This window comes from Pezoporus flaviventris, unplaced genomic scaffold, assembly GCF_033815535.1.
Source record: "Pezoporus flaviventris isolate CSIRO_AGI_PZ_B2104156 unplaced genomic scaffold, CSIRO_AGI_Pfla_v1 ptg000057l, whole genome shotgun sequence".
NCBI lineage: Eukaryota > Metazoa > Chordata > Aves > Psittaciformes > Psittacidae > Pezoporus > Pezoporus flaviventris.
The window spans coordinates 5,652,024-5,666,981 of record NW_026892605.1 but is presented as its reverse complement, the minus strand read 5'-3'; the positions used below and the strand labels follow the sequence as shown (position 1 = coordinate 5,666,981).

The window sequence follows — 14,958 nt, the reverse complement described above, 5'->3', positions numbered from 1 at the left end:
GGTTAATTATTTCCAGACTGTGTTTTCCAAACAAAAAATTCTTCCCTAGTGAAAGATAAAAATATTCGTATAAAATGCTGTTCTGAAAAAAAAAGACAAATACTGCTGTTGAAACACGACTACAGCATGCTTGTGCTCAGACACATCTGTACTTCTCCAGGTTTTGGAGTAGTGGAATTGCCCAAGGACTGACTTCCTCAGAGGTGTCTCCTTGCTGGATCAGTCACTCTCTTTTTCTCTTTGCTGGCATTTCCAAAAGAAATCTTCCTTATAGGTTAGCTAGCTTGGTCTTTCATTTTTCATTAACCAAAACTGATCACTACAGTTTAATACTCCTACTGTACCCTACTCTGAAAGAGGAGGAAAAACAGCCTACTAACCAAACAGAAAAGAAAATACACACACAAACAAAAAAACACACCAAAAAAAAGCCAACCAAGCAAGCAAACAAACAAACAAACCAAACAAAAAAAACACACACACAAAAAAAAAACCAACAAAAAAACCCCACAGAACATCTCCCCCACGAAAGAGAAAAAAAAAAGAAAATATTGATTGGGAGTGTTAACAGGCTAAGTGGGGTTGCATGTTGATGATGCTACATAGAAAGTTTCACAGCTTTCCTACATGCAGAGGATCAGTCTTCCACACAGAGTGGGCAAAACATATGCAACAGCAGCACAAGTGTTAGGAAAATAGACATACTGTCTGATTTACATTTCTTCATGGTCCCAGAAGTTGTAGGTGCTTTATTTTAGGGTAGATTGGGCTCTCAATCCATTGTAGTTCATGTATGAAGTTTTCAAAAGAGAAATCCAAAAAGTGAGTGCAGAAGGATACAAAAAGAACCTGCTTTTTTAGGATAAGCCACACTCTCAGATTATGTCGTAGAATCATAGTATGGTTTGAGTTGGAAAGGACCTTAAAGATCATCTCATTCAAACCCCTCTTGCCATGGGCATGGACAACTTCCATTCAACCTGTCCTTGGACACTTCTAGGGGTGGGCCACTCATAGCTTCTCTGAGCAACCTGTTCCAGTGTCTAATCACTTCCATATAAACAGCTGCTATAAGGCCCCCACTGAACCTTCCCTCCAGGCTAAACAACCTCATCTCTCTCAGCCTGTCTCCATGGCAGTGCTGCTTTAGCCCTCTGAGTATCTTCATGGCCTCCTCTGTACCGACTCCAACAGCTCCATGTCCTTCTTCTATTGGTGTCCCCAGAGCTGAACACAGTACTGCAGGTGGGGTCGTACAAATACAGAGTAGAGAGAGGAGATGTCACACCACGTTCTTACAGAAAAACTAAATTCTCTGAAAACACAATATTGTTTAAGTGTGCCCACTGTACTGTCAAAACTACCAGATTTTTTAGCTTTCAAACCTACCAGATTTGTGCATCCAAAGGCATTTTCCAACATTTTAAGACTATAACAAAAGATGACAGGCAAAACTGTTTTTTTTTTCTGTCTGTAAAAACTGAGCTTCAACTATCCTGCCTGACCAATTTGGTGGCCTTCTATGATGGGGCTACAGAACTGATGGACAGGGGTAGAGCAGTTGATGTCATCTACCTGGACTTGTGTAAAGCGTTTGACACTGTCCCACACAACATCCCGGTCTCTAAATTGGAGAGACATCAATTTGATGGATGGACCACTCGGTGGATAAAGAACTGGTTGGATGGCCGCACACAAAGAGTTGTGGTCAGTGGCTCAATGTCCGGCTGGAGACCAGTAACGAGTGGTGTCCCTCAGGGATCAGTGTTGGGACTGGTCTTGTTTAACATCTTCATCACTGACATGGACACTGTTATTGAGTGCGCCTCAGCAAGTTTGCGATGACACCAAGCTGTGTGGTTCGGTTGATACGCTGGAGGGAAGGAATGCCATCCAGAGGGACCTTGACATGCTTGTGAGGTGGGCTGATGCCAACCTTATGAAGTTTAACCATGACAAGTGCAAGGTCCTACACCTGTGTCAGAACAATCCCAGGCACAGCCACAGGTTGGGCAAAGAAGAGATTCAGAGCAGCCTGGGGAGAAAGACTTGGAGGCGTTGGTTGATGAGAAAATGAACATGGGCTGGCAGCATCCTGGGCTGCATCAAAAGGAGCGTGACCACCAGGTCAAAGGAGGTCATCCTGCCCCTCTACTCTGCTCTTGTGGGACCTCACTTGGAGTATTGTGTACAGTTCTGGTGTCCTCAACATAAAAAGGACATGGAACTATTGGAACAAGTCCAGAGGAGGGCCACGAGGATGATCAGGGGACTGAAGCACCTCCCGTATGAAGACAGGCTGAGGAAGTTGGGGCTGTTCAGCCTGGAGAAGAGAAGGCTGCGTGGAGACCTCATAGCAGCCTTCCAGTATCTGAAGGGGGCCTATAGTGATGCTGGAGAGGGACTCTTCAATAGGGACTGTAGGACAACAGGTAATGGGTTAAAACTTAAACAGGGGAAGTTTAGATTGGAGGAAATTCTTTCCTGTTAGGGTGGTGAGGCACTGGAATAGGTTGCCCAGGGAGGTTGTGAATGCTCCATCCCTGGCAGGGTTCAAGACCAGGTTGGACAGAGCCTTGGGTGATATGGTTTAGCGTAAGGTGTCCCTTCCCACGGCAGGGGGGTTGGAACTAGATGATCTCAAGGTCCTTTCCAACCCTAACGATTCTATGATTCTATGATTCTATTAGTGCTACAAGTGATGCACTCAGGGGGTGGTATGACTTGCTATGGGAGAAGGTTCAACTCTGCAGTTGTGGCTCAAAGACACCAGACTGCTTATGGTCAAAGAGACACTGCATAGTCAAACAAGCAGCTTTTTTGCAAACAATTCCCACTCTGTGAACATTGTATTTGAAGCTACCATAGGCCCAGTTTATTCTAAGCAAAAATATCTTCATTTAAATAGAACTTTGTGATTTCATGTATGATTGATGAAAAAAGTGTGCAGAAGATACAGTAAGGTGATTTTAATAATTATCTTATGATAATATGATATGGTAATACATACATTGTAAAAACTCACCCTGGACTAAGAACCTTACAAAGCAGCGCCCCTGGTTTTCCAGAGCTATTTGCAGGGCAGTGGGTAGTAGTATGCAGTACATATAGGACATATAGGAATGCAAAGCTCAAGGGGCTGCCGTGATCAGAAGGTGCCAGGCAGCAAGTGTCAAGTATAGAGGGAGCCGGGACATCCACCCATCTGCCAGGATATGCTGCGAGTCACAGAGCATCCTAGCTTGCAAGAAACCCGAAATCCACAGTAATAAGCTGAGGTCCACCCACAGGAAGAGAGCAAGAGAAATCAGGGACATTGCTCACACCAGTGGGTCTCCTGTAACTGCAAATTGATGTGCTATTGCAAAAAAATAATGAAAGACCCCTCACCTGGATGGATCAACAAGGCAGGAGAGGATCATGGCACCAGAGCAGACATGAGAAGCCCTCAGTTATCTCTTCCATCTAGACCGAGTTCTGGTGATGAGTTTAAGCAGAGAAGGAAGGAGGATGTGCACTGAGACTCCTTCTGAAGTGAATGCCCCAGCAGCAACTATGAGTGTCACCACCACTCTGGGTCACCAGTCACCAGTGCTGAGGGAGAAAAAGGAGATGTGTTCTTACTGTCACCCAAGACAGCTGAAACACTAGGCAATGGCAGTACAAGCACGGTATTAGCAGAGGAATCCAGTGTCTCTTCAAAAACACTTCGGGTTTAATTTCTTGCACCCTCACAGGTGTCACAAAACAAAACTCACCCCTTTTCTCCAGCAATTCCTCCTTCACCTATTCTGCCCCTCATGTGAGGACATGAAGCTCCATCTTGAAACAAGTCCAGGTTCCCCATTTTCCTGACCAAATGGGTTTTTCAGAACTTGTCTTTTCAGATAATCAGAAATTGTCTTCTAATTTACCATATGAATTTATTCATGAGCAATATGTAGCCATTTGATCCTCAGCAGATATTATCCTTCAACTCAAAGAGCTCTTTCCTCTCTTCAGCATTTACCACCCAACATGTTTATTAAAAGATATCCCCTCTAACCTTTGCTCAATGGCTAAATGAGCTAAGCTCAACAGAGGAAATGTTATAATTATTTTAAAATACAATTACCAATTCTGCTAATAAGAGAGAGCATAGAGACTACAAAGACAGGACGATTTCAGTAGTAACAATTAAAACATGAAGGTATCTGCCTTAGAGGCTACAGACAGAGACAATCATTAATTCCCCAAATATGTATTTCCCCCTGACACACAGCAGTGAACAAGTCTCCCACTAAAGATAAGGATAGTTCTTTATGTTCCACAATAACAAACCTTTCTGACATCCAGCCAACCTCCATCTGGAGCAGCAATTTACCTGTCTGCTTGTCTTTGCCAGCACTGGTCTCAGGAGTTCCCTCCAGCCAAGGTACAGGCAAGTGCACTAGCTGTGGTGGGAGCAGAGTAGCTGTGCCAAGGAGTGATCATTTCTCAGGTTATTATTGAATTCATTTTCCACTGGCATAGACTGTCAGACTGACCTGGCTCCATTTCTAATTAAGTCTTTCTTCAAACATTTTTAAGGAAAAGAAAAATCCCTTCTTTTCCTTAACCAAGTTGTGATTTTAAGATATTTCTGGTTTTACTTTGACATTTCAGAGATTTAATGGCAGGTGGGACATCTGGCCCCACACTGGGGAAAAGCCCTGTCATTAAATACAGGAGTGCTTAATATGCCAAACAATCTCAAAAAAGAAATAGCAGAAAAAAACATCTCCAGTTTTGATGAAAGTCTTCTGCAAGAAGTGGCTGAACAGACGCAAAGCTATGACTGGGTCATAGAACTGCTCACCCATGCCTGGGGGAGATGCAATGGGTGGACACCCTCAAGGTTCTTGTCCCTTTGTCTGAGTTAGAGCCTTCAGGGTTAGAACCTTGCTAGTCAAGCAAGAAGGATTAATCATCTGTTGAACCCTCTACCTGCTCTGGCTCACTGTGCTTAAATCCTGATGATGACCCTTACAGCATATCTAAGAGTCCAGGAATTGTATTATATGTAGTTGATATATGTACCCATATAAAAGATGCTTCCATAAATGCTATAGGAAGCTGCTTCCATTTGCATAGAGGAAGAAAAATGTTCTTGCCTTGCAGCCTGATAAAACCTGTAAAAGCTGTAGATAATTTCTCTTCCTCATATGTAGTTCATTTTTTCCAAACCATTACATTTTCCTCCATGAACAAAAGTAGGAAACTACAGCTGTTCAGTAGCAAACTATGTATTTACATCCTGCATGTGGCCTTACGTGTGTTTGGACCAGACCTGGTGCACGTCAGGAAGGTTAGAAGAGAGGACATGACATGCAGCACTTGGCAGAAGCTGAAGGTGAGCAAATGGCACCAGATGACAACTGGGTCATCTACAGGAGGTGCTGAGACACTTGTATCATACAAGAGCCTGGAGTATTTCCACAGAGCTGCCCCATTTGTTACCCGCCCCACTGCCCACCCAGGCTACACTCCAGGAAAGGGAGATGAGGACAATAAGATGTATTATGCACCCATGGATACTGCCTGCAGTCACCTGCATGGTGAGTGCTTTTCCAATTGCTCAGGCTGACTTAAGCCTAGCCATTGTTAGCTTTCCAAAGTATCATATGAACAGTCATACGAACACAATTCCTTTGTTTTATAGTAGCTGATCTACAATAGAGATGCAGTGCTAAGGGATAGTGTTTCCAGTACTGGCACTGCTGGACACACCCTTGGTGCCAGTCACCTGAGGACACAGGCTTGCTCTGAACATGCCATGGAGAGCTTTACTGCAGGGCACTGCAGGATCAGCTTTCAAGACAGGCTGCAGGGATGCAGAGCCCATCCTCCTGTCATCAACTGCTTCCTTTGTTATAACTTCAAAAGACTCAGAAATTAAAAAAACCTCATTTTTACTTTTGCTAGATGGCTGAAGCAGGTAGCGAAAGCCTTAATTAGGGTAGATAATGCCAGAAGAATAAAAACCTGATATAACATAATGTCTCTTGGTGGTACATAAATGTCAAGACATTCTTGGAAGACAAGTGGTGCAGCAAAACAAATGCCTGTATTTTCGTTATACTGAGCGATGGATGAAGATGCAAATGTCACCATATGGCTGAAGGGTGCTGTGCAGATGAGTGGAGGTGGCTTGCTCACAGCACACTGCTTGAGCCAGTTGCACACCACTGCTCCTGGAGAGGGACCACAGCAGGCAATCTGTGCTAGAGCTGTCCAGGAGGGCATGCCAGGACTGGGCTTTGATCATGTTTTGGGGTGCATCCCTGCATCTCTTTTCTCACTGGATTAATCCTGAGTCCACCTAATGTGATACCTGCCTTGTCCATAAAACATACATAAGCTGCATAAGAGAAAAAAAAACCATCGCCTTGGAGGAGGAGATGAGGAGACAGGGCAGAGGGGACCCTTTTCCATAAGCACTTCACACAGTGAGGATTTAGGCTCCAAGACACATTGACAGTTCAAGAAATAAATAGCAACAGGATACAACCTGGACACTGGGCTTCAGTTTGAAGATAATATGACTAAATAAAATTAGTTTTTATGTTCCATTCAAATCATACTCTAATTTCACAGACATTTTCAGAAGTCTACAGCACTATACATGGCAGAATACATTAAAGATGCAAATGGAAGGTGAATGACTAATATTAGAGATTAAATAGGGAGATTTACATTAGATATAAGGAAAAAAATTCTTCCCTGTGAGGGTGGTGAGGTACTGGCGCAGGTTACCCGAAGAAGTTGGGGCTGCCCCATCCCTGGTAGGGTTCAAGACCAGGTTGGACAGGGCTTGGAGCAACTTGGTCTAGCGGAAGGTGTCCCTGCCTCTGGGAGTGGGTTAGAAGCAGATGATCTTTGAGGTACTTCCCAACCATTTTATGATTCTATGATAAGCAATTAAACAAAGAACAGAAATCATTTTCTAAGAGGAATAACTCCTTTCTTCCTCTTGCCTTATTTTTACTGTTGGCTTTAACAGGTATTTTGCATTTAAGGGATTCTAAGTATGGCCTCAGTTTTCATTAGCACATGCATCTCCAGCCCCTGAACACTGCAAGGCCTTCAGGTCCTCAGCATGGTCCCTTGCAGACTCCCAGCACCCTGGCAGAGAGCCCCTGGCCTGAATCTGCTGAACACAGCACATGAACACAAGCACATGTGAGGAGGTTCACATGCACCATTTAGCATTTGGCCAAGGCTGATTTTCCTCTCCTTCCCCTCCTGCTGAGCAAGAGCCCAATAGGAGGAGGAAGGGCCAATCAAGATCTTACAGTTGGAAGATCTTGCAATTTTATACAGCTGCTGAATCCCTCAGGAAATATACCGGAGTAGGTAAAAAAGGTATCTGCTTTTTCTTCAGCTATAAAGGGAATCGCTTGAGAGGTGCTACAACAGAGGAACACCCTCCCGACGACACCAAGGAAAATGCTATGGTTTAACTTAAAGGAAACAAAGTGCAATCCCACATTACTCAAAGCCAGTTCCTATGAAAGATATAGTTTTCATGACCAGCCAACTGAGGCAATGAATGAGTGATTAAAATCATCAGCTGATGGTTTTCTTCTAAGAAATGACAGATTAGACCGTAAAACACTGTAGTTTGATGTGTTAAAACAGACACTAGAACAAATCAATCAAACCTTTTCGTACCACACGTTAATGACAGACATTCCTTCAGCAAAGAATTTTTTCATCAGTTCCCTACACTGTAGATAAACTGAAATATATGAATCTATTTTCAAAGTAGGTGATTTAAAAGCAGTATTAAAGTAAGACAGAGACAAATAGTTAAACTTTCCTCTAAAGAACCAGAGGTCAGTCTTCCTTAATGTCAAATTTTAGTCTGTAATGCATTTATTTTCTCAAGATATTTTTTTCTTTTCAAATCAGATAAACCTTTACACAGGATAGTCTGATTTTTGCAGCTACTGCTGCTTCAGAAGGGAAGTCCTTTTTGCCTCTTTCCCCTGTCTCTGTAGGTCTCCTGCAGCAAGCACTTTCCCTCAGCACCTGCCTGTGAGCTGTGGGTGTGTGAGAGAAAAGAGATTAATGAAGTAGTTTCAGTGCAGTCTGTATGCAAAGATATAAACCCAGCCAGAAAGGAATGCACTCCAGTTTTGACCTCTTCCAAGAACCCAAGTTTTTTTGTAGACAGCTGAATCAAACCCACAGCAGAAATGGGCTTATCAAGCTGATCGTGTCTCATCAAAGGGAACGGCAGGACGCATTTTGGGGATGGAGATATCACTTATTCAGGAGAACAGGAGGTTGTAGGAAACTGAAAAAGCCAGAGAGTAAATACAGAGTGACTAAAGCCTGGAAAAAAAGGACCAGTCTGCAAAGGGATTTTGGTGGGATACTTTTTGTGGTTTTGTTTGTTTAACTCTTCTGTCTCACTTTAGGGTTTTTCATCAATTTTCAGTTTGCTGCTGGAGCTCAGGGATTGTGTTTTGAAGAGGTGCTGCAGCTGTTCTCAGAGCTGCCACCAGGCAAAAAGCCCACCACAGCCATTCACCAGAGGGAACGGGGGACTGATCCATAGAGAGTCTCATTTTCTCTCAGACAATATGAAGGATCTTAAGAAATACAAAAATATGCCAAAGCTTCTGAAACCTCATCATTTGTAATGTCACTGACTTGGTGAGGTGGGAAGGCACCTCTTGGATCATCTTGTCTAACACCCGTGCTCTATCAGGTCACCCAGAACACATTGCTCAGTGCATCCAGTCAGGTTTCAAACTTCCCCCAAGATGGAGATTGCACACCCTCTCTGGGCTGCCCAAACCATGAGGCATGGCCTATTAAGTGTGATATCACTATCACAAATATTTCAGTTTCAGCTTTTCTAATGTGGCAATATAAAAAGTAGCTTCTATCTCTCTGTGCTCATGCTTAGCACCATTATGAAAGTCAGTTTCCACCAGCTTCAGATGCATACAATAAAATATACTTCCCACTAACTTAAGACTAGAATCATTTAGGCTGGGAAAGACCTTTAAGATCATACAGTCCCATTGTAAGAGACATAGACGAAAGAATACAAGAACTAGAAAGAGTCTGTTGCTGTGCGCAATCCATAATTCCTCTTGTATGAAAATACTTCCAGCAGCAGCCTGCCCCTCTGCCAGGCCCTGGAGCGAGCAGGGCAAGCTGCCCTTTACAAGCATAGGCTCTGCTGCGTGTGAGCATGTCACTGTGACCTGCTGAGATCCTACCCTTGGGTTTATTAGCCCAAGCAGACTACACAAACCACATATTGTCTTTTACTCAGGCTTGCCCTTTCCAAATATTAATCCCTTTGTTATTCAGTGGATTTGCTTGCTTACAATGAGACTTGAACACCAGCTAATACTCTACATGATACCAACCACAGAGGACCAGATATCCTCCATGCAAGGTGCCTTTCTGCTCCAGGGACAAGCAGGAACACTCAAGCAGTATCCCATCCCACTGCCCTCACTGGTAGTGTGCTTGGTGGCTGCAGCCTTGCTGGCCTGCCCAGTAAACATGTGCCTGCAGTGTACCAAAGCCTGCCAGGTTCTTTGCAGCACCCAGCCATCCCTGCTGCCACACAGAACAGCCCCAGGGAAGCTGCTGGCTGAGATTTCAATTTGTTGCAGCAGCACTCTCCTGAAATACTGGGAAAGGCATTTAACAGTATTCCCAGCAGGTGCCCACTGCTGTATCCCTACCAGTTCAGCCCAGCCCTTGGAAGTAGCTGCTCAGGCAGAGCGCTGTGGGAAGTCTGCAGTCTGAATGTCAGCACAAGATCTGGGCATGGCCCTTGCTGTGGCTAACACCCCATAAAGGCAAGACCCTCAGTTCATGAGCTTAGAACAGTCTTTGCTTCTCTTTTCCTTGGCTTTTTCACCAGCAGGGGAAGGGATGCTCAGAGGAGGCAGAACAAGGGCCGACCTGTCCATCTTTTTACTGCTCTCCTCAGAGTCATTCCAATCACACCAGCCCTGGCACACCCAATCAGTTTTATCGCTCTAATGCACCCGGTCTGCTTAGAATCCCCTTTGGTGTTCATTTAATTCAATAATAATTCTGCCTAAATGCTTGTGAACACCTCTAGGTGAATACTAGGGAGAGCACAACCTGCCCACTGGCACATCCTTGCACAGCTGATGGATGTGCAGGAGTGTGAGATTCCTGAAGCATTAAGGTTGCTGAAGTTTGTGTCTAAGTTTAGAAAAGGATCTCTCTTCTGCCTGACATGAAGGACAGGTGCCTTCTGCAGGAGATCTGCGCAAAAACTGTGCATTAATAAACATCAGCTTCCCTGGGGCAGCTCCTGCTGTTTTGGCTTGCAGACCAAGATGCAGGAGGCAGTGAGAAGCAGTAACCTGTGGGACAGTTTGCCTCCCCTGCACAGGCTGCTGAGGCTGGAGTGAGCACAGCACCTCCACCAGATCCCAAACCAACTCAACCCCTGTCTGACGCTTTAACATTTGCTGTGGGTATATTTGCCCTTGACCTTTCAGGGATCTTTAACTTAGTGTTTTTAACAAAGGGGACATAGGGGAGATGACAAAGAAACAAAAGACACAGAAAGTAGTTACACCCTTGTCTTCAAATTTTGACAACACAGTACCTTAAGTACTTAAAGTTATTCATGTCCTTATCCTGACTCCTGCTTCTCTGAGATGCTCCATGACATCCCTGTGTAAGAAGCCTATTTGGACATGTTAAAATAACAGGAGCTTCTGCCCAGTCCCTCCTGCTCTAACACATCCAGCAAGTACAGGCTCACAGCAAGAGCTGGTTTTGCTTTTCCCAAGGATACAAAAAATATGTTTTCAGCTGCCACACTTGAAAACCCAGTGCCACAATATTCTCACACTGTGCAATAACTTCACAGAACATATTTCTGTGAAGAAAAATCCTTCTTTTTCTTACCGCATGCAGATATGCAACGCCTTAGCTTGCTTTTCCTAGAAACATTCCTGAGTATGTGAAGAGAGTGAAAGAACAGGTAACCTTTCTGACTGTTGTCTTGTATGAGCCAGAAAATAAGTAGCAGATAAGACCAATTACCACGGACAGAAAAGGAGAGGCAGGATTTAAAGAAGAGGGATTGAAAATGCATCACTTAGTCTTGTTCTTAATTGCATATTGCACAGCTGGAGTAAATAAATGGACACTTGTCTTAAGTGCTGCACAGCAGCAGGGGGCAGGAGGAGTACCTTAGGGCTCAGTGGCGGGGGGTGAGTCTCCTTTAGCAAATATCCAGTGAGAAGAAGCCAGTTACTTTAAGCTGGTGTTTGAGAGGAGGCAGAGCTACTGCCTAGCTCATTACATGCCTAAAAGAATCATAGAATGGTTTGGGTTGGAAGGGACCATCTCATTCCAACCCCTGTCATGGGCAGGAAAACCTTCCACTAGACCAGGCTGCGTCAAACCCCATTCAACCTGGCCTTGAATGCTGCCAGGGATGGGGCACCACAGCTTCTCTGGGCAACATGTTCCAGTGTCTCACCACCCTCACAGGGAAGAATTCCTTCCTTATACCTAGTCTAAATCTACCCTCTCTCAGCCATTCTCCCTTGCCCTGTCTCTACATGCCTTTGTAAAATGTCCCCCTACAGCTTTCTTTTTCACCCCTTTAGTTATTGTAAGACTGCTATAAGGTGTCCTGGATTCAGCTGTAACAGTTAATTTTCTTCCTAGTAGCTGGTGCAGTGCTGTGTTTTGGCTTTAGTCTGACAACAATGCTGATAACACACCGATGTTTTAGCTGTTGCTAAGTAGCACTTACCCTGAACAAGGATTTTTCAGTCTCATGCTCTGGCAGTGAGGAAGGGCACGGGAATCCAGGAGGAAGCAGGACACCTGACCCAAACTAGCCAAAAGGGCATTCCATACCACAGCACACAGGAAGAAATTGGCTGAGAGGTGACAATCGCTGCTCGGTTTGGGTTGGGTATCAGTGGGTGAGTGGTGAGCAATTGTATTGTCATAGAATTATAGAATCAGAGAATAGTCAGGGTTGGAAAGGACCTTAAGATCATCCAGTTCTAAGCCCCCTGCCATGGGCAGGGACACCTCACACTAAACCATCTCACCCAAGGCTCTGTCCAACCTGGCCTTGAACACCGCCAGGGATGGAGCATTCACAGCTTCCCTGGGCAACCCATTCCAGTGCCTCACCACCCTTACAGTAAAGAATATCTGCCTTATATCCAAACTAAACTTCCTCTGTTTAAGTTTTTACCTGTTACCCTTTGTCATGTCACTACAGTCCCTATTGAATAGTCCCTCCCCAGCATCCCCGTAGCCACCCTTCAGATACTGGAAGGCTGCTATGAGGTCTCTACGTGGCCTTCTCTTCTCCAGGCTGAACAGCCCCAACTTCCTCAGCCTGTCTTCATACGGGAGGTGCTTCAGTCCCCTGATCACCCTCGTGGCCCTCCTCTGGACTTGTTTCAACAGTTCCATGTCCTTTTTATGTTGAGGACACCAGAACTGCACACAATACTCCAGGTGAGGTCTCACAGGAGCAGAGTAAAGGGGCAGGATCACCTCCTTCGACCTGCTGGTCACGCTCCTTTTGATGCAGCCCAGGATACGGTTGGCTTTCTGGGCTGCGAGCACACACTGCCGCCTCATGTTGAGTTTCTCATTGACCAACACCCCCAGGTCCTTCTCCGCAGGGCTGCTCTGAATCTCTTCTCTGCCCAACCTGTAGCTGTGCCTGGGGTTGCTCCAACCCAGGTGTAGGACCTTGCACTTGGCATGGTTAAACTTCATGAGGTTGGCATCAGCCCACCTCACAAGCATGTCGAGGTCCCTCTGGATGGCATTCCCTTCCCTCCAGCGTATCAACCGAACCACACAGCTTGGTGTCATTGGCAAACTTGCTGATGGTGCACTCAATCTCACTGCATACTTAAGATCTTTTAAGGTTCCCCAGATGGAAGTAATGGCCTTTATTATTAAATGCCATTGAGAAACTGGTTGATACAAGTATTGTCCTACTTATAATTTTCAACATGAATAAGCTCTGCTTGGAAATTACATTACATATTTCCACATCACTCAGCAGCATATAAGACTGTCTAAAAATACAGACATACTTAAATAAATCATTTTAATAAAGACAACAAGAGGGAAATCCTGCCTGAGCAGTTTGATGGCCTTCTAAGATGGGGCTACGGAACTGATGGACAGGGGTAGAGCAGTTGATGTCATCTACCTGGACTTGTGCAAAGCATTCAACACTGTCACGCATGACATCCTTGTCTCTAAATTGGAGAAACATCAATTTGATGGATGGACCACTCTGTGGATAAAGAACTGGCTGGATGGTCGCACGTAAAGAGTTGTGGTCAATGGCTCAGTGTCCAGCTGGAGACCAGTAACGAGTGGTGTCCCTCAGGGATCAGTGTTGGGACCGGTCTTGTTCAACATCTTTGTGATTGTGCATCACTTGTGTTTGTTTTGAAGGTTTTTTGTTTTCCTTTTTCCCTTTTGCTTTTTAGTTTTATATTGTATCCCTTTGTTTTTTACCTTATCATTATTATTAGTAGTAGTGGGTTTGTATTACTATACCTTAGTTACTGGACTGGTCTTATTTCAACCCATGAGATTTACATTCTTTCAATTCTCCTCCACATCCCTGTGGAAGAGGGGGGGAGAAAAAGGTGGGACTGAGCAAGCGGTTGCATAGTTCTCGAGTTTCCAGCTGAGATTAAACTATGACATAAGGTCTCCCTGGAGCCTTCTCTTCTCCAGGTTGAACAACCCCAACTTTCTCAGCCTGTCTTCATGGGAAAGGTGCCCCAGGCCCTGGAGCATTTTTGTGGCCCCTTTGGACTTGCTTCAGCAGGTGCACGTCCTTCTCATGTTGTTGCCCCACAGCTGGGCAAAGTGTTCTAGGTGGTATCTCACCAGAGCAGAGTGGAGGGGCAGAATCAACTCCATCATCCTGCTGGTCATGCTTCTTTTGATGCAGCCCAGGACATGGTTGGTTTCTGGGCTGCAAGCGCACACTGCAGGCTCATGGGGAGCTTCTTAAAATCAACAAAGAACTACACTCTCAATTAATAAAACAAAATAGATCTCCCGCAGGTAATGAGAAAGGAAAATTGCGGAGCCAGAGGGAAGAGCAGCTGAAATTTGACAGTGAAAACTGGAAAGAAGTAAAATCAGCACAGCAAAGTTTGCCCAGTATGTCAGGGAAACACTTTGTGGTAGGAAGGTAATAGTTAAGAAAGCTATGATTATTGCATGGAAATTTAATTTGCTTCCATCAGTCACCATTATAGCAGATACCACCCTACACATCACTGGGGCCTATGAGTTGAGATAGCAACTTTTGTGCTCTGTCCATAGTGTGCAGCACTGCAGGATGGTGCCTGACTGTACAAGGTGCTGATAAACTGTGCTGAACCACATCTGCCTTCACAGGAGAAACCAGGAGAGCCGGCACTTGCTGTGTTTTGCAGAGCTTTACCCCAAGCACCACCTCCCCCTCCATGCCCCTTCCCCAGGCAATAATGGGTCTATTCAAGCTATTTCAATGGTCTTTTGATTAAAAAAAAAAAATCTCTCTCCACCATTAGGTATTCGCAGGCACCAATGTCTGCTTTGGCTGTGGACACATCCGCTCTCCATCCTGGTGGTGGCTTCCAACAAAACAAATCAGTTGCTGTAAGCGGAGAGCTTGAGTCATGTCAACGTTACCACTGGTTAATATATTCAGAGATGGACAAATATGAATTCATTGAAAAAACAGTGTATCCATGGATTGCATTCCTTTCCTTATGCCAGCAAGCAGGTGAGTTGGCAGTGTATTCTCAAGATCTTTTCCATCAGTGTCAGATGATAACACTGCTCCTAGTCTGGAAAAACTTAGGGGGAAAAATCAAGTGTGAAAGAAAAAGGTGAAAAACTGCTTGTGGGGTGTTTTCT

General features: G+C 44.7%; 1 long non-coding RNA gene across 1 annotated transcript; it reads right to left on the bottom strand.

Moving 5' to 3' along the window:
- Positions 1–7,996: 7,996 nt before the first annotated feature.
- LOC133277497 (uncharacterized) lies at positions 7,997–13,717 on the bottom strand. The gene is made up of 3 exons (XR_009746231.1): positions 13,597–13,717; positions 8,165–8,320; positions 7,997–8,063 (listed from the first exon to the last, which is right to left on the bottom strand). It is a non-coding gene; the product is annotated as an uncharacterized LOC133277497 (long non-coding RNA).
- Between the last annotated feature and the right edge of the window lie 1,241 nt (positions 13,718–14,958).